Source organism: Tympanuchus pallidicinctus, unplaced genomic scaffold (assembly GCF_026119805.1).
Source record: "Tympanuchus pallidicinctus isolate F22 unplaced genomic scaffold, pur_lepc_1.0 scaffold3, whole genome shotgun sequence".
NCBI lineage: Eukaryota > Metazoa > Chordata > Aves > Galliformes > Phasianidae > Tympanuchus > Tympanuchus pallidicinctus.
In genome coordinates, this window is record NW_026294747.1 from 36,966,996 (window position 1) to 36,994,287 (window position 27,292).

The 27,292-nt window shown below is 39.3% G+C and overlaps 1 protein-coding gene across 1 annotated transcript in view; it reads left to right on the forward strand.

The window, feature by feature from the left end:
• The window catches only part of LIN52 (lin-52 DREAM MuvB core complex component), a 38,676-nt gene that overhangs the window by 9,176 nt on the left and 2,208 nt on the right, over positions 1–27,292 (forward strand). The window lies entirely within an intron of this gene.

Here is a 27,292-nt window from a genome sequence, read left to right on the forward strand (position 1 = left end):
ATAATTCTAGTAGTTAGGGGAGGGGAGTCTTTTCAGTGTTAAAGGGGAAGAAAATATCTGATTAATCTGGAAACCAGCTGAACATACTGCTTTGAAATCTCTGGAATCATTCATCAAATCAACATTAGTTTTTTGAAGGATTTTTAGTATGCTTATCAAAGCAGTAATTTGTGCTTTGTGAGGACATCTGGAGTACTAGCACTGGTCAGTCAAGCAGCTGAACATGTTCAACTACCAGAGTGATTGTGCAGTCTCCATTCTTGGAGGTTTTCCAGGCCGGACTGAATAAAACTTTGAGTGATGCAGTCTGACTCTGTAATTGACTCTCTTTTGAGTAGGTGAACTCCTGAGCCCTTGTAGTCCACATCATGCAGTGATCTGATGATTCTGCTATGTAAGTTCTGTTCTAGAAGTAAGTCAATTCAGTACCTGCATTCTATAGTCTCACTTGAATGTAATAGCATGAGGCACTTGGTTCAGCTCATCAACTTTGAGTAGGAGATCTCAGGTGAAACTGTTGTTTGCTTCCACCTGAGCAGCCTGGTTTGGAACAAGAGACTTAGAGATTTTTATATGGAAGTGATGGCTTTCACACTCTTATGGGATGAGGAATAGTCTTCCAGAAACTTCTATCCACAGAGCTGATTACATCTGTGCAACTGAGGCTAGGGAACCCATTTTTCTGTGTATGGATATACAGTGCATTCAGTATCATTCTTTAAGCACAGGAAGAGAGAGATTCTCAGCATACACAGACTCTTATGTGTCTCAGTTTAAATGAACGGTGAAAGCACCATCACTTGTGTAGACAAGCAGGGGGTCAAATAGGGCTTGACTGAAGAGCTTTTTAGCCACAAAAGTAAGGGAATGGACTGTCACATTAAAGCATTTCTACCTGCCACGTGCTTGATGCAAAAAGAAACATGACTACAAACAAAATGTTCTTACATTATACTGTCAGAAGTCTATTTTTTGCTACTCTTATTCTGACAGGATAACTTGTGGACTACTGTCAGTGGAGGAATTGAAGATAGGGGAAAGTTTGATCAAGCATAAGGTTATGTGCATTTTTCCATTATGGTTTAAGAAACACAAAAATGCCATACAAATCATGAAAGATGCTTTGGCAGGGGATTTCAAACCTTTGCAGCTGATCTGTATCTATTACTTAAAATCCTTTTGCCTTCTATATGTGAAAATACTTCTATTTGCAAAGCATATGAAGGTTAAAAAATTGTTAGTTTTTATCCATGCTAACACCAGGGGTTATTTACCTGTTTAGTGGTACATCTGGCCTTCTAGCTTGAAAGCAATGGAGTTACGATTCAGTATGTAAGGACTGGTCTGTGTTCTGAGAAAGGAAATAGTGTACTTGTCCATCAGACTGAGCAGATGTTGGTGGGGCATTGCTGTATTTTCTTTTTAGTTTCTTCTGGTTTGGATCAAGTGACAACATGTACAAGGCTACATGAACGGCCTCATAGTATTTTGTTGTTACACTGTGTGATTTCGACTGTTCTGAGCATGAAATCTTCCACGGGGTCAATAATGAACTTGCCACCTCACCTCTTGCATTACCAGCGAATGCAGTACCCTGTGTGTGATGTTGCTGGACCAAGTCTGATAGTATCTGTCTCTTATTGCCTCATTAGCTTGTGAGCATTAGAACAAGATAAAAATGCTCTAAAGCCTCTTATCTGCTGATTGTCATAACCTTCCAAGTGCCATTAGTTTAAGTTTGCAATCAAATGCTTCCCCTGCGTATAAGGAACACTGATTAAACCCAGGGCGTCCCCAGGGGCCATTACAGCTGAAGGAGAAGGGGGGGCTGCAGGCCCTGGCGGGCGGTCGGCCTGAGGGCCTGCACGTGGCTGCCCCAGCTGTTCCGCTTTGCCTAATGAATTGTTTTACAAGGAGGGGCTGGATATTGTCATCACAAGCTGCCTTCCCGAGGGACTGCAGCCAGCCTGATAATGACTAATGTTAGTGATAGTAATTGAAGTGTGATGGCTCTCCAGGGACCGGCACACACGTAGAACTGTCAGGCACTTGTGGCTGGTTCGGTCCTGTGAATACCCCTGAAATGCTTTTTAATTGCTTGACTTTCATAACTAGTTCCCATATATCTCCTGCGGAAATGTATGCTTTATGGGGGGAGGGAAAGGAATGGAGGACTCTGCTCTGATGTTCTCCCTTAGCACAGCGAGTTTATTGCTGTGATGTGCTGCTACTGAGAATGGCTGTGTTCTTCTTCTCCATTCTCAGTCTGAACCTGCTCTTTGTCTCTACACAGCTGAACTTAGTTTTCTTTAATGTCTAAGCCCCGTCTTCTGTAATACTGATCCTTCATGCATGGAAGTTTAGTTTGGCTATAATGAAACGTAGTGGGTTTTGTTTCAAAGATCAATGTGTCAAAATGATAGCTATTTGCATTTTGTTACGCACTGAAATCTGGATGTAAGATAGAAAAGCAATCTTGTAATAAGGTACTATATTTATCTGTGTCCTAGCAGAGATAGTTTAATGGCTATGAGCTTTTGAGGGGTTAGGACAGAGAGCCGACCAATCTACATGGCACAGAATGAAAACTTTCTGATTGTGTTCTCCTATAGGAATTAATTTTTGAATGTATCAGTGGGTTTGAGGTAAAATTACGAGCGCTGATCCAAAAGCAGTGTTTCTTATTCTATGATGTTGGCCCACGAGGTCAGAGGTGGATGTTGATGGTATGGGAATAGAGGCTGAATCTTCTTGCCAGTGTGGTCCTACACTACACATCCTTACCTCTAAATTGGAGAGCAGTGGATTTGAAGGTTGCACTACTAGGTGGATAAAGAATTGGGTCAGTTGCCGTAGCCAGAGGATTGTTGTCAGTGGTTCTGAGTCCAGGTGGAGGCCAGTCTTGAGAAATGTCATGAGATTTTGCAAGATCAAGTGCAGTTGTGTTGAGGCAATACCAAGTATGAATACAGACTAGCAATGAACTCCTTAAGAACAGGCCTGCCAAAAAGGACTTGGGGCTCCTGGTGGACGGAAAGCTGGACATAAGCCAGCAGTGTGCACTTGCAGCCCAGAATACCAGTGGTATCCTGGGCTGCATCAAAAGAGGGGTGACCAGCAGGGAGAGGGATGTGATTGTCTCTCTCTACTTTACCTTTATAAGGCTTAATCTGCAGTACTGTGTCTATGCCTGACGATATGGTGTCTGACATGGAAGTGTGGATGGAACAAAGGTGTGTCATCAAATTCCTGTATTTAGAAAAAGTTGCACCCGCTGGACATTTATTGACACTTACTGAATGTTTGTGGAGACCAAACAGTGAATGCGAGCTTAGTGGGTAGTGCATTTCAGCAATGGTGGCAGCAGGGTGAGAGAGAAACCATATTCTAGGTAGCCAGACAGATTTTCATGAGCACTGCGTGCAGGGTCTTGTTCATTGCTGGCAGAAATGCACAGCTAAGGATGCTGACTATGTTGAATGTTAGTGTTTTGTAGCTGAGGATTTGCTTTATCAAGCAGTGTTATTGTGCTCTTTGTATCTGTTGCAATTTCCATGTAAATAAATAGGAAGTATTACTTTTGGAGCATCCTATGTGCATGACAGGGAGAGCTGCAGGATAATAGCTTTTAGTTTTTCAGATTTATTTTTAAGAGCTGTGTTAGAGTTGCCAGATAAAGCTTGTTAGATCAGAAGGATGTTTTCTGCCAGAAATAGTGTAGGTCACAACAGGTCTCCTCTGTTTCAATGCTGGCTGAGACAAAGGAAGAATGAAATTCACATTGCTACAACTTGGGGAAGCTGTGAAGAGAGAATGGAATTATTCACAGGGCTGAATGACCAAAGAGGGAAGCTTGGAAATGACAGGGGGAAAGGGAGACCCTGCCTCTTTTTTGCAGTTTTTCTAGGAATGAAATAGGAAATTGAAAACGTTTTCTCCACTATAATTGTTAAGAAGTATGTATTTGCCTAATACATAGTAATTGCATAATAGTGAGATATCCTATCTGATAGCTGGGCTGTTGTTTACAGTAGACTATCTGTTGTGCATGCATGTGGCTGCTGGGTTAGTTATTGAGATATGAATCTGGCAGATCATATTTTCATGTTTTACTATAAAAGTTGGAATATTACTTCTGGGCAGTCTGATGAGTCTTGCAGAGTTTGTGCTGTCGTTCAGGAGGTGAGACAGTTCCCGTCTCTTTATTCTGTGTTTATGTATGTTAGGTTAAATATGAAGCTTTTAAGAAGACATTTTAGAAAAAGAAGTGGCAGATTATAATTGTGCCTGCAAGATATGAAGAGAAAGCAAATATGTTCACAGCAGTTCTTCTAAAGGAAAAAGATGGGTGAAAGTAGTTTGTTGGTGGTTTTTTTATGATAGGAGATCATGAGGCTATGCAGCAGGTCTATAGGGTCAGACAATAGGATAGTGATCTTCAGAGAGGGGAAGGAAATGAAACAAATATCTTGTTAAACAAAGAGTTTTAGTACCATCTGTTTTCAGAAGAACCATTTTAGCCCAAGTCAACATGAATAACCTTGGTAAATTCAGGACAAGTTAAGATAGGTTATACCAATTAATTCCAGCCACTGTATGGATTAAGCGTTGCCAATAGTCTTTTGTTTCTCTTGCTTGCCTGTTACTCTTCAGGTGTAGGTATCTCTGATTTCAGGTCTGAGGACAGTTTTCTGAAAAAGGCTCGGATTTCAAGACAGCATTTCTCTTTGATTTTTAGAACATCCTACAAAGGGCATTCTCAGAAGTACAGCCTGAACACATAGGGAGGAAGCTTTGAATTAATTTATTGTCAATTCCCTTGCATAAAAACTGTCTTCTAGGGGAAAGAAAAAGTCACCTCTGGCTAAAATGAATTAACAGTGGTGGAGATTTTACAACATGCCTTTTTAACAAGCTTCTACTTATTGTCTACTTTCATATTAAAAGTACAACTTTTGATTCTACTGTGGATTTGTCTGGGTACTAAGACATTTTGAATGGTCCCCATCTGTACAGAAAGGTTTTGTTGTGGCTTTCTGAGTTCTAGCTGGAGATCAAAAAAGGCTTAATGCCTGTGCCAGCAGAGGAAACATACTACTTCTCATCATATTCATTGCAAGTTTGTTCTTCACCTCCCCCTTCCAGTGAAGTGCTTGATCTTAGAAATTTATTTTGGTAATAAAACATTACTTTATACTTCCCCATGAAAGCATGTTTGAAGGCTGTTTGTGGATTTTTTTTTAAAGTGTCCAAGAGCTTGTTGTTCCCTGAGCACACTGCAAACTTAAATCATGGTAAGTCTGATGAATTAACACGCAGAAGGTTAGGCTTATAACTGTTAGTGTTAACTTGGGCTCTCAGCATGTGGAAGCAGACCTGTGGTTGGTGTGCCGTGGTTCAGTTTTCTGTCTCCCAGTGCTGTATTTTATTGGTTGGTTCTGAAAAAATGGGTGATTTTACTTTTCCTGAAATTTTACTGTAATTTTTATTCACAGTGAAAAGAGGTTTAAGATGTGTTTAGTACTCTTCACAGCTGTAAGTTGTGACAGTAAAGCTAAATGATGTAGTTCAGTTGCTTTCCTATGTTTTATTGGATCGTTTTTTATTTCAAGTTGAAATGTGGTTTCTGTTTTCTCACTTGAGATTTTAATCTCTGTTCTAGTCCAGATGCAGTTGGTTCTGATCAGTAGTTGGAGGAGAGTTTGGAGGAGCCTGAAGTTGGAATAAGCAGCATTAGATTGCTGAACTGTTTTCCTCCAGTAGCTCTAGGGGGCTCTCTGCTGTTGGAAATATTAAATTTCCAGTGAGGTCTACGATAAGGGTCTTAATAACCTCTTGTCATTAAAGTTCTCATAATACTTTTTTTTTTTTCTCAAATGATAACCTGATTTTTCATCAGCAAAATACAGCATATGCAACTACAGACTAATTTCCTCCATGGTGTCAATTAGAGATTCTCATTTCTATCCTAAACTGTACTCTGCTCTGCATATAAACTGTTGTCACACAAACTATAGTTGTGTTTATTGTATATTTAAAGAGCGTGGGAAATAATTTTCATAAGCCACTTCAAGTATAGTGCTACTAGCATCAACTGTATATGCAAGAAAGACAGGAAATAACTATCCCATCCTTTATTGTAACCATGTGGTTTGTTACTGCAGTAACGTTAGAAGTAGATGGGCTTTGTTATGGGAGCGCTAGAAATGAATGCTTGAGGTAGATGACTAGATGAGACAGCACAAAAGAATGAACAGTAACTTGCAGAGTAATAGGTGTTCACCACCACTTGTTATTAAATGGCATTTAGAAAGAAGGAATGCATGTGTAACACTGTTTTTAATTTTGAAACCCTTCCTCTGGATTTCATGCTGGGCCATGAATTGCAGTTCTGTCTTGAGCTCAGTGGATACACAGTATCAAGGTGGGTTCTGCTGGGCATTCTGTATCAGATTCAGTTAGACTAAAATGGACTTCCTGGTGATCAGTTTGAAGACGCGTCAAGCTGTTTAAGATCGTAATGCTGTGTTCTCTGTCGCAGTGCTACAGGAACTGTGCAGGTAAGCCCATTGGTTGGGTGTGTGAACTAATGGAAGCAGCGTTGTATAATAATTTAGATGCTAAACATAACCAGGGAAGAAATGTTTGATGTGATGACAGCAGCTTGCATCTCCTGGAGCATTGACTGCAATTTTAGGAAGAGTGCTGCACTGCTTTCACTTAGTGTGTTTTGAAAGCTCTCTTCCAATCTGTGAAGACTACAAATAACTGCAAATTAATTATAGCTTGTGTTCTCCGACACATTTGGGCAGCATTCACTGGATGTCTACTCCAAATGATGCTGCTGTTTTCTGTATGATAAGGAGCTTGTATATTAAGGGAGTGAAAATAATGTGGAGTTTGAAGTTCAGTGAGCTTCACAATAAGAAACATGCACAAACGTCCTGCTCAGTGGTGAGTTTGGTCTTATTTATTCTACAGTCATAGACTGAAATTGCTATTGTGAATTTACTGCTGAAGGGGGAAAAAGTGAAGTATGGCTAAATTCAGGAGGGGAACAAGTTGTTTTATTTTTGCTGGTATCATTCGCAGTTCCCAAGCAATGAGGCTTGGAGAGCCTGACTATTGGGAGCCGTGTCCTGATTAGATGTTGGGACCTGCTGTAAAACCATGTGATGTCTGCCAGTTGTTCCAGAATTGAGTCGTCTTTAAGTAGTTAAGGAAAGATATTTGGAAATCTTGAAAAATGCCCTGAATTACCCTCATCTGTGTAAAACATAGACAGGTAACAGTTAATCGCTTGATTGCTTTTTGAGTAGTGAAAGATGCTTCTTCCATAATTTGTTTTCCTATGCAACCCGACTTTAAATACCAAAAACATACAAGTTCTGGTCATAGAAGAATTCAGACGCTCGTTCCTGCCAGTATTTGGAATGTTTTTATTGCATGCACTACATCTTTTCGTGTTTGACCACTGTAACTTGAGAGGAAATCATATATTTTTATTTCAGAGTGCGGGTTGTGCCAGTGTAGCTGAAGTAGGGTTGTTAAATAAGTTTTAATATGCTGTTGAATTTTTTTTTTTTTTTTTTTTTGTGTAATGAATTCTTAAGGAAGTGGTGGAGTCACCATCCCAGGAGGTGTTCAAGAGCAGTGTAGATGTGTCACTGAAGGACGTGGTTAGTCGGTGTGGTGGGGATGGGTTGGGTTGATGGTTGGATGAGATGATCTTAGAGGTCTTTTCCAACCTTAATGATTCTATGGAAGAACAAAAAAAATGGCTTTTAGCCTTGGTGGCCTCGAACATTCAGAGGGCTGTATATAAGCTTTGTGTTATCAGAAACTGTATCCTGATTACCATAAGTAAGCGTATGTGTAAGTTGTCTTTCTTCAAGGTCTGCTTTCTATTGATTTCTCCATTTCTCATTTCAACAACAGAGAAGAATGATTATTTTTTTTTTTTTCTTATTAGCTGTTTTTACTTTCTGGTAATATAAGACAGAAGCTCGAGGATGCTGCTATATGGAAAATGCAGTGGCAGTGTTTGCATTTTTTAAAGTTTCAATTGGAATTATGATTAGAAAAGTAACTTTGAAACTTTTGGTCTTCTGAATATTTCAAAGAGCTGAATTTTATGTGTAAACTTGTATATGTGTTCCATGGCAGTTGTCTTCAGCGCTACTCTGAATGTTTTATTTATGAAACTTTTCTTTAATATTCTGTTTGTTCATTACTTCATCGCAGATTCATGGTGTTGCTTAACCACATAACCTGCCCCATGTAAGGACCTCTTTCTGTGGTTGCAGTGGGTGGCAACGCCTGCTTCTGAAGAGCTGTTTCGTGAATGTTTGCACGAGGCCCTAAATCTATTGAGCTGGGGTCACTGTTGTGTGTTTCCCAGGCTGAAGCTGCAGGGCCCCCAGGTCCCGTGTTTCCTGCTGCTTTCCTGTTAGAATTCTGCATGCCAGATCCACAGCACCCCGCTCTTTCATGAATGGAATTCAAAAAGACACTTACATTTCCATAAATAAATTAGGAATTCAGTGGCTTCTTCTGGCTAATCAGAGCAGGCTGATAAACCTTGCTAGCTGTTTAATAAATGAATTGTGACTGATTACCTATTAATATGGACGCCTTAGGAATTCACCCTGGGGGAAGCAGAGCAGTGAAATAGAGAGGGGCATGGCCCCCTGGGAAATCAGGGCTTCATGTTTGCAGCTTAAATATCTCTGTGAAGTATCAATAAGGAGGTAATTGAATTTTGAACACAAACATGAGCGCCGGATGGATGAAGGAGAGGGGGGCTCTGATCATCTCTTCGTGCCCCCTTCATACTCCCCTCCCCTTTCCCTTAGAGACCACTCTAGTGAAGATAGATGCTAAATCCATTAAATAAAGATTAGACTCTGTCGTGGTAGAAAATGGCAGCTTAGCTAGATCCCTGGGCAAATTGGGACCTTTAGCAATACAGAAAATTAAAATATACATTTTTAACAAGTGCACTATCGGCACACTGATAATGACTGCGTGGCTTGTGGGGTTTGCTCACCTTTCAGATCTGCTTTTGTTTAGTTATCACTTGCTTTTGTTTTGAAAGCAGCCTACTTGGTCTCTCTGAAACAGAAGGCTAGGGGAAGGAAGGTGGGTTTTTTCCAACCTAGCATTCAGTCTTAGGCACTATATTTGTTTTGGTCCTAATGCTTGTGATAGCATAGAAGTTCTGTACCCTCCTGTCTGAAGAGGGAAATGATTACCTTTGGCTCCATCATGCTCAGATATGTGTTCTAAAAAGTAGATGGAGATAGTCCATCTAGGAACATAGAGATGGCATTGGAGTTTGAAATATAAATGTGATTGGGCTTTTTAAAAATATGGATTTTGTTCACTAAGCATATGGCTTTGTTTTTATTTACTCCAGATCAAGTTCTCTTAATGCTGGAAATAGTAGTATAAGGTTAATCCTTGTAAAATATCAGCATTCTTCCTTTTCATGCACACTGTAGAAGCATGGCTGGAGTGTTCTTTAACAGGTGATTGTCTTCCTTTATGATACTGTGCTAGACTTACATCACAAGATCTTTCCAACTTCACATGCCCTATTCTCTGTCTTTCAGGCAGAACTTTATCTGCCTGTCTGGAGGATAAATTGTTATTCTGAAGTGAGTGCTTCTGTTTTTTTCCAAATAAACAGAGTAATACAGATAATTATATAACAGAAAAAAATCCAAAATTAATCAGTATTTTTAACAAGAAATGAGCCTAAGCTATTGTGGTTCTGAGGAAACTTACTATTGCTTCCTTCTGTAACTTTATTTTGGCTCCAGAGTGTTTTTAAAATGGAAACAGGAGAGGGGGGGAAAAAAAACGTGCTTTAAATTACAGCAAACTGAAACAATGGTAGCAGGGGACCTGCTGTTCTGTCTGATCTTCCACAGCAGCTCCTTGTTAATGTGACTTTCCAGAACCCTTTGAAATGTTAGCAGTTATACCTGGAAAACTGTTCTCATCTTCATCTGCTAACTTCTCTTTAGCTTATGAAGAACAAAAATGGATTTTAAGTGGAAAAAGTTGAAGTGCTTGGATTCGTTCCAGAGGCAGTAATGAGTGTGCTGGAAATGCCTTGGCTTCCTTTAGTTCTGACTTCCTGCAGATATAGAAGAGGTTTTCTGTCTCTTTCCCCCATTAGTCATCTGCTTCCAGATTCCAGTAGTTTATTCGTTTGCTCATTTGTAATGTTTTGGTTTTTTTGTTGTTGTTGTTGTTTATTTGTTTTGTAAGGGGATTTAGGGTAGGAATGTATTCTTTCATCCAGCCATGCTTCTAGCTAAGAAAGGATCTTTGAGGCTCAGCCCGTTTTGACACTTGTTGGTGTTGGCACCACAAGTGAGAATGGGTGGTTACCTTAGCTAAACTAAGCTAATTGATCATGTATGCGGTGTATCAGTTGAAGAAGCCAAATCTCAAGGCTTCCTTAAAAAGGTAGACTAGGGTAATGGATTTACCTTTGGCCAAGCATGCTGATCATGGACTCCTTCTCTTTTGGGCCTTCCTGGCCTTCATCCCCTCACATACACGCATTGTTTCATATTTTAGACACTGAAACCCGTTCTTCCCAATCTTCTTCCCCATCTGCAAACTCAAGGGCAATCTGCAATACAGCTCTTTTCAAATGCACAAGAACTTTATAAATGGTTTTGGATCCAGTCATATTTTATGAGGCCAGAAAGGCCTTGATCCATATGTGCTTCTCCTAGCCATTGCTTTTTCATTTTTCTGCAGTATTCAGTAGAATATGAAAACTTATTGTAAGATTTTTGCAGTTCCTCTCCTGAATATCTCTCCCTATGAATATACAATCTAACTATTTATAACTCATCAAGCGCTGATCCCTTTCGAAGAAGCACTCAGTGCAGTGCCTGGACTGCTTTTCCTTCATGCACAGACATCTTTAGTCTTCTTCTATCCCTTGTCCTTCTGTTTGTCTATTGGATTTTTTTCTGCTCTCTTCTCCCTGCATGTATTCTCAAATTTATTTCTTTTATTCTGGTTTAAGAGTCATCCTTTGTGCATTCCTAGATAAAAAGGAGATTTTCACCAGTTAGTTCTCTAGCTTCTTTTGTAAGCAGGCGTGTATGTGCCAGAAACCTCAGAAGCTTATGGCTTTCTACATATTAAGGCACTTAGTGATGCAGCATTTTAATTAAATTAACCAGAATTTGTAAATTGTAGATAGATTTCCCAGATCATCTCAATATGAGCTTTTAGAGTGATCAACACTCTGCTGGTGTTTAATCCATCAGGCTGCCATATGGAGCATTGAAGAGCAGAATATCTGTTTATTAACAATTGTTGTTTTTTTCACATCAGCAATTATGATTTTTGTATTTGAGGACGTGGGAGTACAGTCTATTTTTGCTTCTATTATACCAATTATATCAATTTCGTGCCAGACCCACTTTCATGTCTATTCTTTTTCCTTTTTTTTTCTGAATCCAGATAATTCAGTAGATTGTCTAAAAGACCCAGTAGACCAAGAGGGTCATCTCATCAGTCTCCAGGAATTTTATCACAAGAGGAAAGGCCAGGATGTCTGTTATGAGAAATTATACGTATCTGTAACATCAGTGATTTCAGCAAACTTCAGAGATATTTAATGAATCTTTGCAATCTGAACAGCCAGGACATTCATAATGATTTGCAGAATTCAGAAAGTTGGCTTATCTTAGAGATAAAGCCAAACTTTGATTCTCTCTATATTATTAAATATGTATGTATCCAGCCTCAAATTCTAGGATATTTTCTGTGCTAGACTTGCAACAGAAATTACTTGTCTCTTGAGTGTTCTGTTTCATTTTATTGAGACAAACAGGTTTGTTTCTATCACTACAGCTGTGTAGATCCTTCTGGTTTTGAATGGGATGAATATGCTTTAGGGAAGAGGGGCAAAAACAAACTTGTCTTATAATTTTTTCATTGCACTGCTTTCTTCAAAAAGTAATATTAAACATTCTGGAATGGGAGATAACATGGACTTGATGTAGAAATACGTTTTGCAGTCTAGACATCAATTTCTTCTCTTCAACTCTAATAGAAAATTTCCACTGTGAGAACCTCCTGAATTCTCAGAGGTAGTAACATGTATACTCACTCAAATATTTATTTTCAAACTTGCTTTCTTGGGTGCACTGACAGAGTCTGGGGGGATAAAAATCATTTATTGAGATAGCTTCAATTTTGATTTTTGTTTAGGTAGTATATGGAGAGGAGGGAGCTATTAGTATATGGTGATAGTGTTAAATGAAAAACAGTGCTTTCTAGCTTTCATTAGAGTTGTCCATTGTATCCAGCAGATGGCAATGAAAATGTACCTGCTGCTCTCTCTTATTTCTAAGCAGTGTCTTGACTAAGATTTTAAAGCCTGCAGAATGTACTCTTTCCTGTTCCCTGGTGCCTAGCTGCAGATCACTTCCTAATGAGGATTTTGACTGCCCCCTGCCTAGGGGGTGAAACAGAAGCCAAAGCATCCATGGATTAATGAAAAAGGAATTTAATGCTGGCATGCTGTATCTTGCAACAAAATCTGTTTTCAAGATTTCAGAGTATTCCTTTAGATGTAGTCTAAAGTCTAGTAAAAATACTTTGAACAAGTATTTTTAGTAGTCTTCTCTTTCCTTATTTACAGTGTGCGTCCATCTGTTTGTCTGGCACTTATCTTGGTTGGTTATCTTTTGGGTGAAAAAGCAGTGATCTTTCTATGAGCATTCAATGTGAGCATTCATCCTTTTGTATAGTCTCACAGTACACACTAGCTCAAAACTGCTGCTGGATTTCCAGGGAGGACACAATTATTTTTTTTCTCAAGGTAATGGCAACAAATATGCCAGTGTGGAGTAAACTGAGGCTGGTGTTAATAGGGATTTGTTGGCCCCTTGCGTGTAGGTCACTGCATTTTTTTTTTAAGTTTTGTACAGCTGTTATGAAAGTGCTTGGCTATTCCTAAACAAGCAATTAATTTGGGAGAAATGATAGAATTTATGTATTCTGTATAGTCGTTCACAATATCACCATGCGATAATTGTCAGAACTACATAAGACAGCTTTGTTTAGCTGATTTTGTTTACAGCCATGATATGGAACAGCACGTAAACCCATTTAAAAGTATCTGGACGGTAGGAGCTAATGAACATTGCTGCCTTTCTAGAAGCTATGGAATTAAAAATGCCTTTTTCTAGCCTCTTTGTTTCCTTTCTATCTGATGATTTAAGTAAGTGTGGAAACAAGAATTCTTACTGTCTCCTGTTCTGTGATCCCTGTGGTTGTCTCCAAGAAATTCTGGTACCTGTTTCTTAGTGACTGTGAACACCACTGATGTTCTGTTCCTTTTTTAGCCCTGCGTCCCGGGTATAATGGCACTTCAGTAAGCCCAGACTTCCAGGTTATAATCTAAGTTTGTCTCTTGTTTTTCTGTTCAACACTTATGAAATAAAACCTTTCCTATCTATCCACTCAAATCTGATCGAAGTCTGTATCTTGCTTCTGGAATTCTTCAGTCTCCAGTTGCAAAGGTGAGATCATTTTGACTGCCATCAGAATCTCTAGACATTTTTTTTCTTCGAACACCTTTATTTTATCAAACTACTCTTCCTTTTCGTGGCTTTTTTTGTGCCTTATTGGGCATGCTTTATTCAGTAATAGTAAAACAGTGGCCAATTCTAATCAGTCAAGAAGGCAGATGGCTATGAACGATTGCTATTTTCTATGAAACTGGTTTCCCTGCATGCTTCAGGGTGGTACTTTGTAAACATTCAGGGAACAGGGAACTGTCTAATTTCTTTCTTGTATGGGTTGGTGGGTTGTACAGTATTTATAGAAGTCTTGATAAATGGTAAGATGATGTGTTAGATATAAGGTACTGTTCAGTGTAGTCTCATTTATGCATACAGTCTGTGCTTATGCAGTGTATCTCCTAAGTGCCTTAGGACAGAAATCGCTTGTCCAGTGTTTATGCGTTCTGTAACAGAATGGTAACTTGATCAAAAGAGCTTTCAGGCTTTACAGTAATAATTCAAGCTGTAAATACAGCTAGCTAGCTGTGTTTTAACAACCTAGGGGGTTTCTTCTTTCTGTGTTGGCACTTGGTTGAACATTTTGGGTTCCTTTCCTTTGGCCTTTTAAGTCCTAGTAACAGGCAAGTATGGAATAAACTTTCTAGAGCATTCCTTGAAGGGTTTTGATAACATAAAAAGGGTCTTCTGTGGGAGGACCTGATGTTTGGGAGAAATTTTATACCAAATTTTGGGACCAACTGTTATCATTTAACATCTACTTGCACTCTACCTTAGAAATATGATCACCCTAAGCACTACATGAATTCATACCTTAAACTGAACTCCTGTTGCGGAGGCTTTTGTTTCTTTCTGTGAATCTGTTTAAGATTTTCAGCATAGGTACCTTAGTCTGGGACCATACTTTAGTTGCCTTAGGCCTGAACTAAAATAGGATGAAATAGGATTATTATGAAACAAGGAAATCCTATTCCCTCCATCTTTGAACTTGACAGAAAGGTATACACCAGTTACTGATGGGGAGATGTAAGGGATGGAAAAGTCATGTAGCAGGGGTGAATGTGTTAAGAGCAGAAACTAGGTTTCCATTTACAGACTAATGTACTGTCTCCTGGTGCTTGCTTCCGTTTTAGTCCAATAATTGCAACCATCAAGTAAGTTTACCTCTAAGTAACACAATTCTGTTATATTTGAAGTAATACTTTCTGACATCAAAATAATATAGTTCAGAGCTAGATCAGGAAGGGAGGTACTTGAAGTCCAAATGTGGCAACAATTAGTCACAGCCTTGTTTCTATTACAAAGGAAGGAAGGGAGAGAACATCACAAGATTTGTTCTCCATACCTATACTTTCTTTGTAAGTTGTAAGCTGCTTGCCCATAATATTGTCAAATTCTTTGTCTTGTACATAAATAGCAAAATCTATTTTTTTTCTAAGAAATTGGAATTGTAATTTGCTGTTACTTCTGGTGAGGCAAGTTTGAGAAAGTTAATGATTGATCTTCATATGCATTTATAATATTTAGTTTGTTTTTTACTTTGCTTTTATCCTTGGAGGCTTGTCGCTCTGGTAGATCTGTAAGGTGGAGTTTTGGAATAATTAGCATAAGTTGAGTTCGATAGGTTGTGCCACAGCAACCTGTGCTAGGACCAGTGCAACTTGATGGCTCTTTGTACTTTGATAGAAATATTTTTACTAAGTTTTTCTGATATTCTGCATATTATTTTTAAAATAAGATTTGATGTTTCTAAACTAGAAACTTGCTGTTCAACAGAATGCTCATGACAAGCCTATCTGACCTTAGCAGGGAACAAGTTACAAGATGGAATCGGAGTTTGCATGCAGCTGGTAAATGTTGTAGCAGCTTTTATTCCTGTTTTGCATATACCTCTCAGGCCTTCTGAGCTCTTGGAATGGCCCAGAGCAGCCAAGTGTAAGCACAGTTCCCAACATAGTAGCTAGGTGGGTGGCTTCATGCTTGAGGCACTTCAGATTGCTGTGCTGTTTCCCACCTCTTCTGCATGATGTTAGTAATTGTTTGCAGTTTCTTCTCTCCTTTCTGAATAAGGCTTTGTAATCTGTTCCAAGGAAGTAAGAGGTTCTTATTCTAGCTCCTAGAATTTCAGATACTCTGGGTCATTTCAGGCAGTCTTTTGTCAGGAACAGTTTCAAGATAGTGTGAAATACAGCATTCTTCTCTAGAGAGCTCCTTAGAAATCAAGAGATTTCCTCATGAGACTATGAAGGGGGAAAAAAGCAGACATCTGATTTTTTTTTTTAAGAAATTGCTGGTTATTTTACATCTCTTCAATTTAGGAGGTAAATTGAAAAATCGTATTGATTCCCAGCCCTAAAATGAATAAGAAGGGTAGAATCCAGAAAAAATAATGGAAGCCAGTCATATGAAAAGAAGTGAAGAGGATTTTTTTTCTTGCACAATGAATTGTTTGATGTGGAACTATCTGCCATAAAGAGATTCTTTTTGGACCATGTACTGAACAGCTATTGAAAAACAATCCAGCAATTAAATTGATGATTTCTTGTTATATCAGAATAAACTATAAAATGAACTGTGAAACATTAGCTGCTTCAGACTACAGAACAAGCACTTGGGAAGAGGAGGAATCTTTCGGAGCTGATTATTCCATTTGTTTTCATAGTAATGGTCCCTTTTTTCTTTGGTGCTTCTGATCATAGGTACAGTGAGACAGGATATCTGACTGGGTCAATCACTGATCTGCCCTGCTCTATCAGCTGAAGTGTTCATTTACATTTTTTTTTACTGCAGCATGACAGATTTGCATCTGATAGGAAATTTCCACAATATACTGTATTACACTTTTCTAGAGACTGATCTTAGATCCTATCTGTTGATAGGATTTTATTTACAAGATTTCAGTCAGTGATACAGTATGTACATTCAGAGCATGCTTTGAGTTACATCTCTAGAGAGATCTTTTATTATTAAACCATTTTGAGGGTATCCCCAGTGGCAGCTCAATAGAGCAGGTGGCCTGCATGGCACTGGTGCACAGGGAGTCAGGAGCCTGTGTCTTATCAGAGCATATAATTTAAAAATCATTCAGCCTGTTTTTTTCTCCTGGGGAGATGATGATGATAACAATTAGTTTCTAGCATGAGTCCTGTGTCAACTTGCAGAAGACGTCATTCAGCACAAATCCCAACAGAAAAGGGCTGGGTGATGGATTTTTCTGGATAGTGGGCCAAGGTGCCATTTGGTTTTTCATCTGATAGTTTTGTGGATTACCTCAACACTTTCACTTTTCATGCTGAGTACCTGGCAGACTTGAAATGAGATATTAAAATTAAACAATGTTTACAATTTCTGTCTGCTAATGTGTGTATTTCAAACTTGGAGAAAAGAAGCCATTCCTTCCCTCTCTCTGGGATTTCTGACTGATAATCAGACTTCTTTGAAGGAAAGCAGTGGCTGTGTGGAGGACTCAATGTTAAGAAACAGTATCAAACAGGTAGGTAGTGCTATGGAAATAAATGTAAGATTGCATATGCATCTGTTATTACAACCATAGCTAGTAGTGATTGTCTGCCAGTATTTGGCTATCACTGGACATCCAGTGGTGTCCTTCATGCCCTGGCATGAAATGCTGGTGAACTGAAGTGAGTTCAGCTTTTTACTTACACGTAATCTATTCCTTTTTCTGCCTTCAAATATGTCTTCTAGCCCCATTGTCACTGGACCATGGAGCCCTCTGGGTTCTTCTAGCTTATGGTTTTCCCTCAGTCATCAGAGTAATCACACCAGTCAGTAAAATTATGAATTATCATGGCAATCACCACTTTCTTCTGCTTTACTTTTCTGAGCTGTCTTCTAGGTGTTTTCACTGTTACTTTGCTGCAACACAATTGGTTTTGGTTTCCAGAAATGGATGAGGAACACTAGTCTGCTATAGCTGTTATGGAGGTTTTGTAAGGAAATAATGGTAGACATGGCCTCAGAATGGTGGCATGCATGAATTGTGAATAAACATGAAAGGATTTATGGAAGCTAAAGAGTATGAAAGCTAACTCTGCTACATTCAGTAGATCTTGTCCAGTGAGAAGTGACAACTCAAATTTCCTCTGGCTACTGTACTTGGGAGGAATCAGCATATTGATACCTCGGTATTTCTTTTCTTCAAATCCAATTCAAGGTTTTCTTAAACGAACAACATGGGGACTAGAAGGGTGAAGATTTTTGTGCAAAATGTGTATAACATTTCTAAATCAGTTCACTTCCTGGGATGTCTTGTGACTAGCTTGGAGTTGGTAAAAAAAAAAAAAAAGGTTTTGAATTTCCTGGATCCTGTTCTGGACTTTCAGATATTCCTGAGCTCAGGGTGTTGTTGCCAGGGGAAGAAGCTTATGGCCAGCAGAGAGCATGAAATGAGTCAGTAGAAAACTGAAAAGCAGCTGGGCTAAAGCAAGCAGTGAATATACTGTGAAAAAGGAAGATATGGATAAGAGAAGTAATTAAAGTAAATGTCTTTGATTCATGTGGAGGAAAGAATTAGACAGAGGTGACTGTAGAGCTTTTCTTCTGTGCCTAGAGCCTACAAACAGTGTATTGCTGCTCTTCCATAATTCTGCTTTCCTGAGTTTTAATTTTTGCCTAGGAGCACAGCTTCCAGTGTTTTCCTTGTATTTGTTCTTACAGACTTCTTACTTGGATTTCTGGAAATTGCAGAAGTCTTCTGTTGTTTTACCAATGAGAACATTAATCTTAATTTACTTAATGTGTAAATGAAATAGTACTGCTCAGTCATAAAAAAGCATGAATCTTCTTGTGGAAGCCTTCAGTGTTGGTAATTTGTTACACCAAGAGCAGCACTTATCTACATGGTAAAATGGTTCAATAAGAAATCTTGCAATTAGAAAACACTTAAATTTATTTTGATTTCTAAAATAAAGACATATCTCTGAACAAATAAATATAGAATATCCTGGTGTGAGCTTCTTTTCTCCAGATACATGTTATGAAGATTGTTGACAGAAGTTGAATTTAAAAGTTCAGTTTTGCTTCAGTGCTCAGTTACCTAGATGATCTGCTGTCAGTCTTGTTTCCTCCTATGGAGGTGAAAGAAGCTGTACTGATCTTGGAACAGACCTGTGGGCCTCTCTGTAAGGTATGCCAAGTTGTGTTCTGGGTGGATTTATTTGTCCTGACTTGCATAACCATGCTACATGTATCTCAACATTATTAGCCAAAATGAGTATAGAGACTTACATAATCATTACACGATTATTTTTCAGTAACTGTTCTGTAAATATGTAATTCTCTCTCTACTCCTAATAACTCTTAATCCCTTTGTTTCTATTGGCTCTGGGCTCAGATTTTTCCATGGCCTGCATGCCCTGGTCACTGATAAGACTTGAAAAAAATAGTGACTTTCAAGATTCACCTGCTTTGCTCTCAGCTGTTAAATACCAGCTGCCTCCGTAGGCAAGGGAGGCTGCATCATGATGCTCTGTTTTATGGGAATTCAGACATTGCTTCTGCCTGCATGCCTTCTGAGAAGTACTTGTTCACCTTTAGAAACATCTCATGCCTAGCTGCATGCATATATTCGGTGCAGACCTCTCCACCTTATTTCTCCCTTTGTTTTATTCTCAAGAGTTATTGAGCAAACAGATTTGATCTAATTTCTGTGTGTTATTAGATAATGAAGATTACTGCTTCAGATAGTGTGGTGAGAATGTCTGATGATTCAGGCTTTCTTGGTCCTCTGCAAATGTGGGAAAGGCATGAAGAGATTGTTTTACTTTTTGATACAAGCAGTTAGAAAACTTTAGGGTAGTGTGCTTTTTGTTGCTCTTTTTTTCTATCCCAGTGTTTGATTCCAACATCTGTGGGACTTGCTTGACAAAGTTTTGACCACCTGCATCTGTTGAAGGAGTAACTTAAACTAGTAAAGTCTTCTTCAAGTACACTTGACAGTTTCATCAACTTCTACGTACAGTTAGCTTTCAAGTTACATTCTAGTATTAAAGACAGTAGGAATTTATTCCTTTAAGCCTTACAAAATACTTGAACATCATTTTTTCAGTAATTAGCTTCATGAGTCAGTGCCTGGTCTTAGGTCTTGACACTTTTGGCATGTGAATTTTTTGTGCATGTGTATTTGACTTTGGCTTTATTCCAGAGTAAATATTTTAAGCTGCTAGTTGTGTGGAGGTTTTGTGTCTTCAGTCTGAGACTAGGGGGCAGACGTAACCAGCATGGAGAGAAGTGAACTGTATAAACCACAATTAGAATTGCCGTGCACAGGTGTCTGAAGATCTTATACAATTGCCAAGCTATTTGTTTCTCAAATGAGAGGGGCTCTGGGAGTGTATCTTGGAGAATAAAGGGAACAGAAGGCCTTCCTTTTGGATGTTACAAATTTTATTTTGGTTTTGAATTCTAGCTTAAATTCTTCCAGACTTGATGCATTTGATATCTGTACAGAGCCAGCATAATGAATAGTTGAAAGTGACCTACAGTGCCTGGTGACAGAATTTGTAACTGCTTTCAGATAGGAATCAGCATTTAGGAGTAAGATTTAGGTCTTGTGGTTTAAAAATTAGAATGCCAGCCTTCAAAGTAAGATGTCTTGCAATGTTATTAAAAGGCAGAGGTTATGGGTGAGTTCTGTTGCACATGCTTGAGCCTCCTTTTGGGAAGGGAGGCATCTTAAATGTCTGTGTTAGTCATATGCAGAGTATTACTGCAGTGAAAAAAACAGTGAGCAAACAGCTCGCAGTACAAGACACATGATGCATCTGCAGCCACGATGCTTGCTGTGTTATATGCAACTTAATGCACAATATTTTTTTTTAGCTCTGTATTTCTGTATGCTCCAGTGTGTCAGATCTGTATGCTTGGGATGTGAGGTTCCATTAAAAAATAAATAATAATCACAGCCCCCTCTCCCCCCACGTACTCTCATTTTCTATAATATGGTAATGATATCACCGTAGCAGTAATTACGGGTCATCTTCATTTCTTTCATCTCTGCTGGTTCTGATGGCTTCATTCCTTTGACTGAGAAGATTTGGCTCTGGGTGCTGTGATTATTTTGTTAAGCATTATTCGAATAGACAGGAGTGAGAGAAATTAATCAATCCAAATGCAATTAGCATCATGTTTAACCCAGTGATGGACGTCTCAAGGTGAAACAGCCAGGGGAGTTTCAGACATTATTATTCAATCCAGTGGCTCTTATCTAAATTATAATCAAGAGGTTTTTATTGGCTTCGCAGTGGGAAGATGTAACTCTTTCCCTGCTTTGGGGGTCAAAGGGATCAGGTCTTTGGCCTCACAGGATGTTGGCTGTGTCCAGTTCCTGCAAGCGGGAGGTGCTGTAGGAGTACTGTTTAATATGTAGGTTGCCTGGGACAAAATATCCTCACATCCCAATGTTTGTGACCTGGAACGTAAGTTTAGAAGCTCTTTAGACATTAGCAGGGATGTTGCTGACCCTTGCTTTAAATATTTTCATTGGCTTGCTTTGCCTGTCTGTGTGTGAATGAGCGCTGTGGTTTTTGGCATTCATAGCCCTTTACACATCATTGTTTGCAACTGAGTACAAACAAAATGGTGCTGCCTTGCAAGGTGGGGAAATCTGATTAAGGAAACAAGGCAATTACGTTGTAAAGGATTTTTTTTTTTTTTTTTTGAGGAGGGGTGGGAGGGTGTATAATTTTATTGCTTATTGGTACCAACAATGGCATATTCGAGAAAATCTCAATCTGCATGCAATAAATCTGTTATCACCCAGGAGGAGAATTCTGAAGGAGCTCTGCAATCTCAGCAAGCATAGGATAAAAGACCGCTACTGTGAGTGGAAAGAATGGAGATGAAAAGAGGTCTCATCGGGATTTTGTGGTTCAAGAAAGGAGTTTGACTCCACTTCTTAAGGCTCTAGTCCAGCCATGTCCAATCCACGGGCTGCGTGTGGCCTGGCCCAACCTCAGATGTGCATGCACTGCTCACAACAACCACCTAACAGCACGTAACTGGCAATACCTGGGCTGAAACCAGGCTGTGGGCAGGACTCAGTGCAGTGCTAACTTAAGTTACTGCTAACAATTGTGTGCATTTTGATACACTGCCTGAACACAGTCCTGTTAACAGCAAAAAAAAAAAACAAAAAAACAAAAAAAACAAAAAAAAACCAATGCTTTCGTTTTTTGATATAGGAATTTTAGAGTAGTCTTCAAGATTGCAACAAAAAATCAATTTATATTTGCAACTTCGTTTTCAGTTGATATAAATATATCACCTGTGAACTTTCAAATGGAATTTGTAGATTTGCAATCAGGTATTCAACTCAAAAATTTGACCGTGTCTCTTTACCAGACTTTGATAAGACCTATCTTAGTAGAGAGAAATATCCCTCACTTCGCAGTCATGCCTTGTTTATGTCACCAGTTTTGGCAGTATGTGCGTTTTGTGAACAGTTGTCAAGGATCAAGTATAGGAGGAGTAAAATTTCATCAAAAATTTCCAATGAGCCCCTTGAAACTTCACTAAAAAATTGCAGCTGCTGCCATCATTCCAGGCTGATGCATTGGTTTCATGAAAGTGAAGGCAAGTATCCCGCTAGTTTTATGTTTTTGTTGTTCGTTTTTTGTCTGCTATTAAAAAAAAAAACAAAACCCTAAATACTAGAATGTTTTGTTTCTTACGTAATAACTATATTGTATATTTTATGAAGCTGCTCCAAAAGTAATGCCTCCTGTTTTATTATGTTAGCCCATGATGTCAGAGGCAGATGTTGGCGGTACATCAGTAGAGGTTGAACGCTTCCACCAATATCCTGTTATATTCTGTTGCTGTGCAACAGATGTCAGGAGAGTGGCAGTCTGGCAGAATGGCACCTGATGTGGGACTGTGCATGACACAGGGGACACAAGCACAGCAAAGTGGTGGTGGTGCATTACGGCAGTGGTGATGACAGCATCAATGGGTCACCTCTGCTGGTGCTGATTTTTCAAGAGTGATACATGTAGGCTCATGTTCATAGCTGGCAAGAATACACAGTGGTGATGGTTGTGGTGATTGAAAAATAGTTGTGTAGCTGAGAATTTGCTCTATTAAATAGTGTTATTGTGCTCTTTGTATCTGCTATAATTGATGGTGATAAAACAGGCATTGTTTTCAGAACTGCCTATGTTTATGCAACCCAAGGCAATTCCTCTTTGCTCAGTGTGGCCCAGACAAGCTGAAAGGTTGAACACCTGTGCTGTGGGCAGTATTCACTGAACTGTTCCAGCAGATTGGAACTTTGTAAGTCTCTGCTGTTTACCTCTTTCAGAGATAACTGCTTTCATTGCATACTGGGAGGAGAAATGTATGTGCTTTACCTGCTTTGGTTCAAAGCAGGCTTTCTGCAAGCCCTCCTTCCTTAGTTTTCCAGACAAGTTATGCTAGACTGTCTTGGAGCTGAAGTGAGGATAGATTCTGCCATCTTGTTCACCCAGGGAAGGAAGTAATGCTTTGTACCAAGGATGATGTTCATATTTCAAAATACTGTAGCAAGTCTTGACAGAACTCATCTTTCGGAGCCCAAATTCTTGCACTGTTGCTGACTTCTTTTGTATACATCTGTGCCTCACTTCTTGTCGAGACGTGACCCCATCTGTAAGATGGGAATTAAATCACCATATGTCTCGGGAATATTATGAAGTTAGCAAAGTAATTGGAGAAGGCATGGTTGGTGGTTGGTTTCTAGGGGTCTGGTTTTCCTGCATGTGTGTGCGTTGAGCCTGGGAGTCAGAAATGACTTGGAGATGGAGATCTCTGTGGATCACTTTCTCTGATGGCAGAAGTTTGGATTATGTTAGTTGGCTAATAATATTCTCTTAGTTTTGACCGATGTAGACCTCAATATCTTCAAAGAGCTGTTTATCACTAATGTCAATCTTAACTTGTTTATTACTGTTTTTAGAATACCTTTTTGCCTTCACCTTGGTGAGGGACTTTATTTCCCTTCCAAATGCAATAAAGGTTGAAAGTTACTTGGCTTTGCTGTTTGCTCTCACAAGTCTCGGAAGCAAGAATCCCACATTAACTCCTGGGCAGAATCCTTCTATGTGCCTTTTTGTCTATCCTGCCAACTAGGAAAAATAATTGTCCTCTTATCCTAACATTGTGTTAAAGGACAAAAGAAATAATTGCTGCAGCTTTATACCCTTGTGACAGAGGAGTTAACCTAGACTTGCGTTCTGCTGTCTTTCTGCAGTTCATGTTCTTTTCCCTGAACTGGTAATTTACACTGATAGCTCTTCACAAATAAGGCCTCTTAGTTTTGTTGTCTCTGTAGTGCTAAGACACAGCAGTTTGAAAATGCATGATTGATACTTTAGAGGAATCCATGTTGAATGTCAAGTCCCTTAACTATTATAAGTACAACTGCATGGAACTGAATGAGGGGAATATTTTAATTGAGCAGCTAACAAATTATGACAGTGCCCCAAATAACATTTTGGTAGTCAAGAATGTAGCATTTGAAGTGTGATACTACAGGGCTTAAAACATGTTATGTTCACGTGACATTAATTGTACGTCTGGGTTTTTTTTTAGTAGCAAGGCATTGAGATATGAACACGGTTATGTTTTCAGGTTGGAGGAGAACTCCAGTCAAAATTGCCCAAGAGACAGAGAAGTGCATCTTTTGAGGGCTGACTTCATTTTAAAATATCTTTGATTTGGAGATGCTCAAAGGCTTTGTTTTGAGATACGCCCAGAGGCAGTAAGCAGTGGAAAGTGTGATTATGATTATAAATATAGTTTGTCTCACATTTTGTTTTTAGTCTTTTCACCAAGTCTTCACTTCTGTATTTAAGTATATGCTATATTAAGAACATGTGTATGTATGTGTGTTGCTTAGGGATTCTCCTAGATGAAAGTTTCTTATATAAGTCACTATTTTTGTTGCTGACTTTATAGCAGTAAATCCTCCCATTATTTCCTGGCTCTCCAAACCTTATGACACAGCTTGTCCTGTGCTGCTGTATGTATGAGAAGGCTTTTTATGGGAAGCAATCAGACTGGGCCCAGATCTCCAGTGCATTGTTTTTTCTTCTTATTAAATTGTCATGAAGGAATATATGGAACAGCAGATTTCATTATCAGTGGAGGAAAAAAAATGTTGAGTTCTTGTCATTTGATTAAAAGTTACTTAACCTTTAAATTGCTACAGATGTAAAGATAACTCTGAGTTTTCAGTATAATCGCTTCCAAGTTAAAATCAGGAAAATCTTTGTGTAATGAAACCCATATGTCATAGTGAAAGGATGCAAAGCACTGGCAGAGTGGGCTGCTCTCGCAGGAGATCTGCACCCAATCTTGTTAACCAAGACTGCTTTTGGTAATCCCTCATCTCCTCACTTGTAGGAAATCAATCTGTACTACTGACTCTTTTCAACTAGCAACCACAAAATTTACTGCGAAGAAACAGCTTGAGGGCAGTTGTACTAGAAAAGGACCCCAGGCAACAAGGCTAAATGCAGGATTGAAGGATTGAAGTTCTAAAGAAGAGATTATATTAAACCTTATTCTGTTCCCCTATCAAGTAGAAATCTCTCCTCCTTTCAGCCTCAGACTTTACTGTCCAATACCTGTTCCTGAGATCTGCTTCTCCCCAGCAGCAAACTTAACTCACAGGGCACAGCATTCTCTATTAGTTGTAACAGCCTGAAACCATTTTACAATAGTTATCTTTTTGAGAGTCAATTCAAGCGCTCGACTTCCATTGTAACCAGTGCTGATAACATCTTAGCATTTTTTTTCTATGGTCTTCAGTGCCCTCTCCTTCGTCCCTACTATGTGAGATTAATTTGTATCCAAGCTATTGCTATCATATCCATTGTTGATTTTCTATTGTAGTAGATGCACTGCTAAGGCAAGGCTGTAAATTGTCTCTTGACACAGAGATTCATGATTCTGCTTCGTGCTGCACAGCCTCTGTAGTAGCTGTCTCCTAGTGCGATGAAACCTGTGCTCAAGCCCTTTTTCCACTACAAGTCTGTAGTTTAAGCAACCATATTAAAGAAAAATCCCTAAGGTTTTTACTACAGTTCTGTCCAAACTTGTAATTAAAAAGTCCACCTCTATCTGCCATACAGCATGCTTCTACTGGTCCCTTGGGTAGTGGCTTAAGATGGGTTTTGTTGTCCCAGTCTGTGTTGGTATTTAGAATGTGGGTGATGGTGTCTTACTTCACAAGCTCTTTCTTTTTCTAGCAAGCTCCAAAAGGCCCAGTTGGAAATGATTCCTGTTTCTAAGAATTCATTCATCAGAAGCAATGCTGAGCAGCAGAGTCAGTTTAATATTTGAGGCTTTTCTGTGCGAAACCCAAGCTGAAGACACTTCAGTGCAGATCTGAGAGGAACAAAGGGGAAGGAATAGCCAAGGCGTTTGAACACAGCACCGTGTAATATGTATTTGGCCTGTGTTTACGAGGAATACATTGAACTGTGATCCCTGGGCAGACAAGAGAAGCAGCTGAAGCAGGGAAAACAAGATTGTCAGTGTTCGTGGAAAGTTGCCCTTAGCTTGGCTGGGATTTGTTTGTGGTATGAGGATGTTATTTCCTGGCCGTCTTCATACATATACAAAGATGTAAGGTCCTTTCTTTCTGTTTGGCATCATATCTTTAAAAATAAAGCCCTGTTGCAAGGCTGAGTATGTGAGGAGAAGAGGAATACAGAATAGCAGAAGGCTGTCTCCTGCTCCTAATGGGATTTTGTAGCAGCATGTGCGAGTTTGTTTCAGAAGTCAGAAATGAACAGATGTTGGTATAAATTACCTCTGTGTCTGATGTCTTGCAAATTAAAAGCGCGGTTGGCATCGCTAAACAATTTCACCAGGTTGGGGGGGGAAGCGGGCGGTGATTATTGTAGCAGGTCGGTAAGAATCTTTAAGCTGCAGCAGAACAGGATAGCAAGGATAAAGGAATGAAGAATAAAATGAGAGGTCTGTGAATTAATCAGAAATGTTAACATCTCAGATGACAAGTGAACAGGAGGGCACGTGTTCTGGAGCAACCCCCAACCCACAGTAATTTTGCTCAGCGCACAGAAGGAGTCTATGCTCTCTGCCTGATTTATAGGGTGCAGCCTCTTTAGGGAACAGAATTGTCATGTATTCGTATATCTCCTATATGGGACTTGCACTCAGGAAAACTTTCTGCTCAATCAGCAGTAGTTCAGCTTTGTGCTTTCTCCATAAGAAGTGCTTCAAAACCATGCACTGTTGCTGGTGCAAGGCGGGGAGATGTCTTAGAACTGTTGGTGAAAACATTTTCCTACCTGACACATTCAGAAACTTGCATTTTTATTTAATCACATTCTTTGTGCTAGACAACTTAGTTCTTGACAATATAGCAGTCTGTTTGCTGCCCTTCTCAGCGCCTTCTACCGGTGTGTCTCTTCAATAACACTGAAAGACATAGACTATCTTGCAGGCAGGGAGGTAAAGATACAAAGGAGTAAATGACATTTGTGGTAGCTCACGCTGATTCAGAAGCAGGTTTGAGAGTGGATCCTAAATGATAAAACTCACAGCTGGTGGCGTGAACCACGTGAATAACACAGTGAGCTGCAGTAGCTGTGTGGGGCATGTTCCACTTGTGGCGATGGGCTTTGTAGCCTCTGAATGTCTCAGTGTGCCAGGCACTTTGTAACAATACTGTTTTACATGTCTGCACCTCATGCTATAAT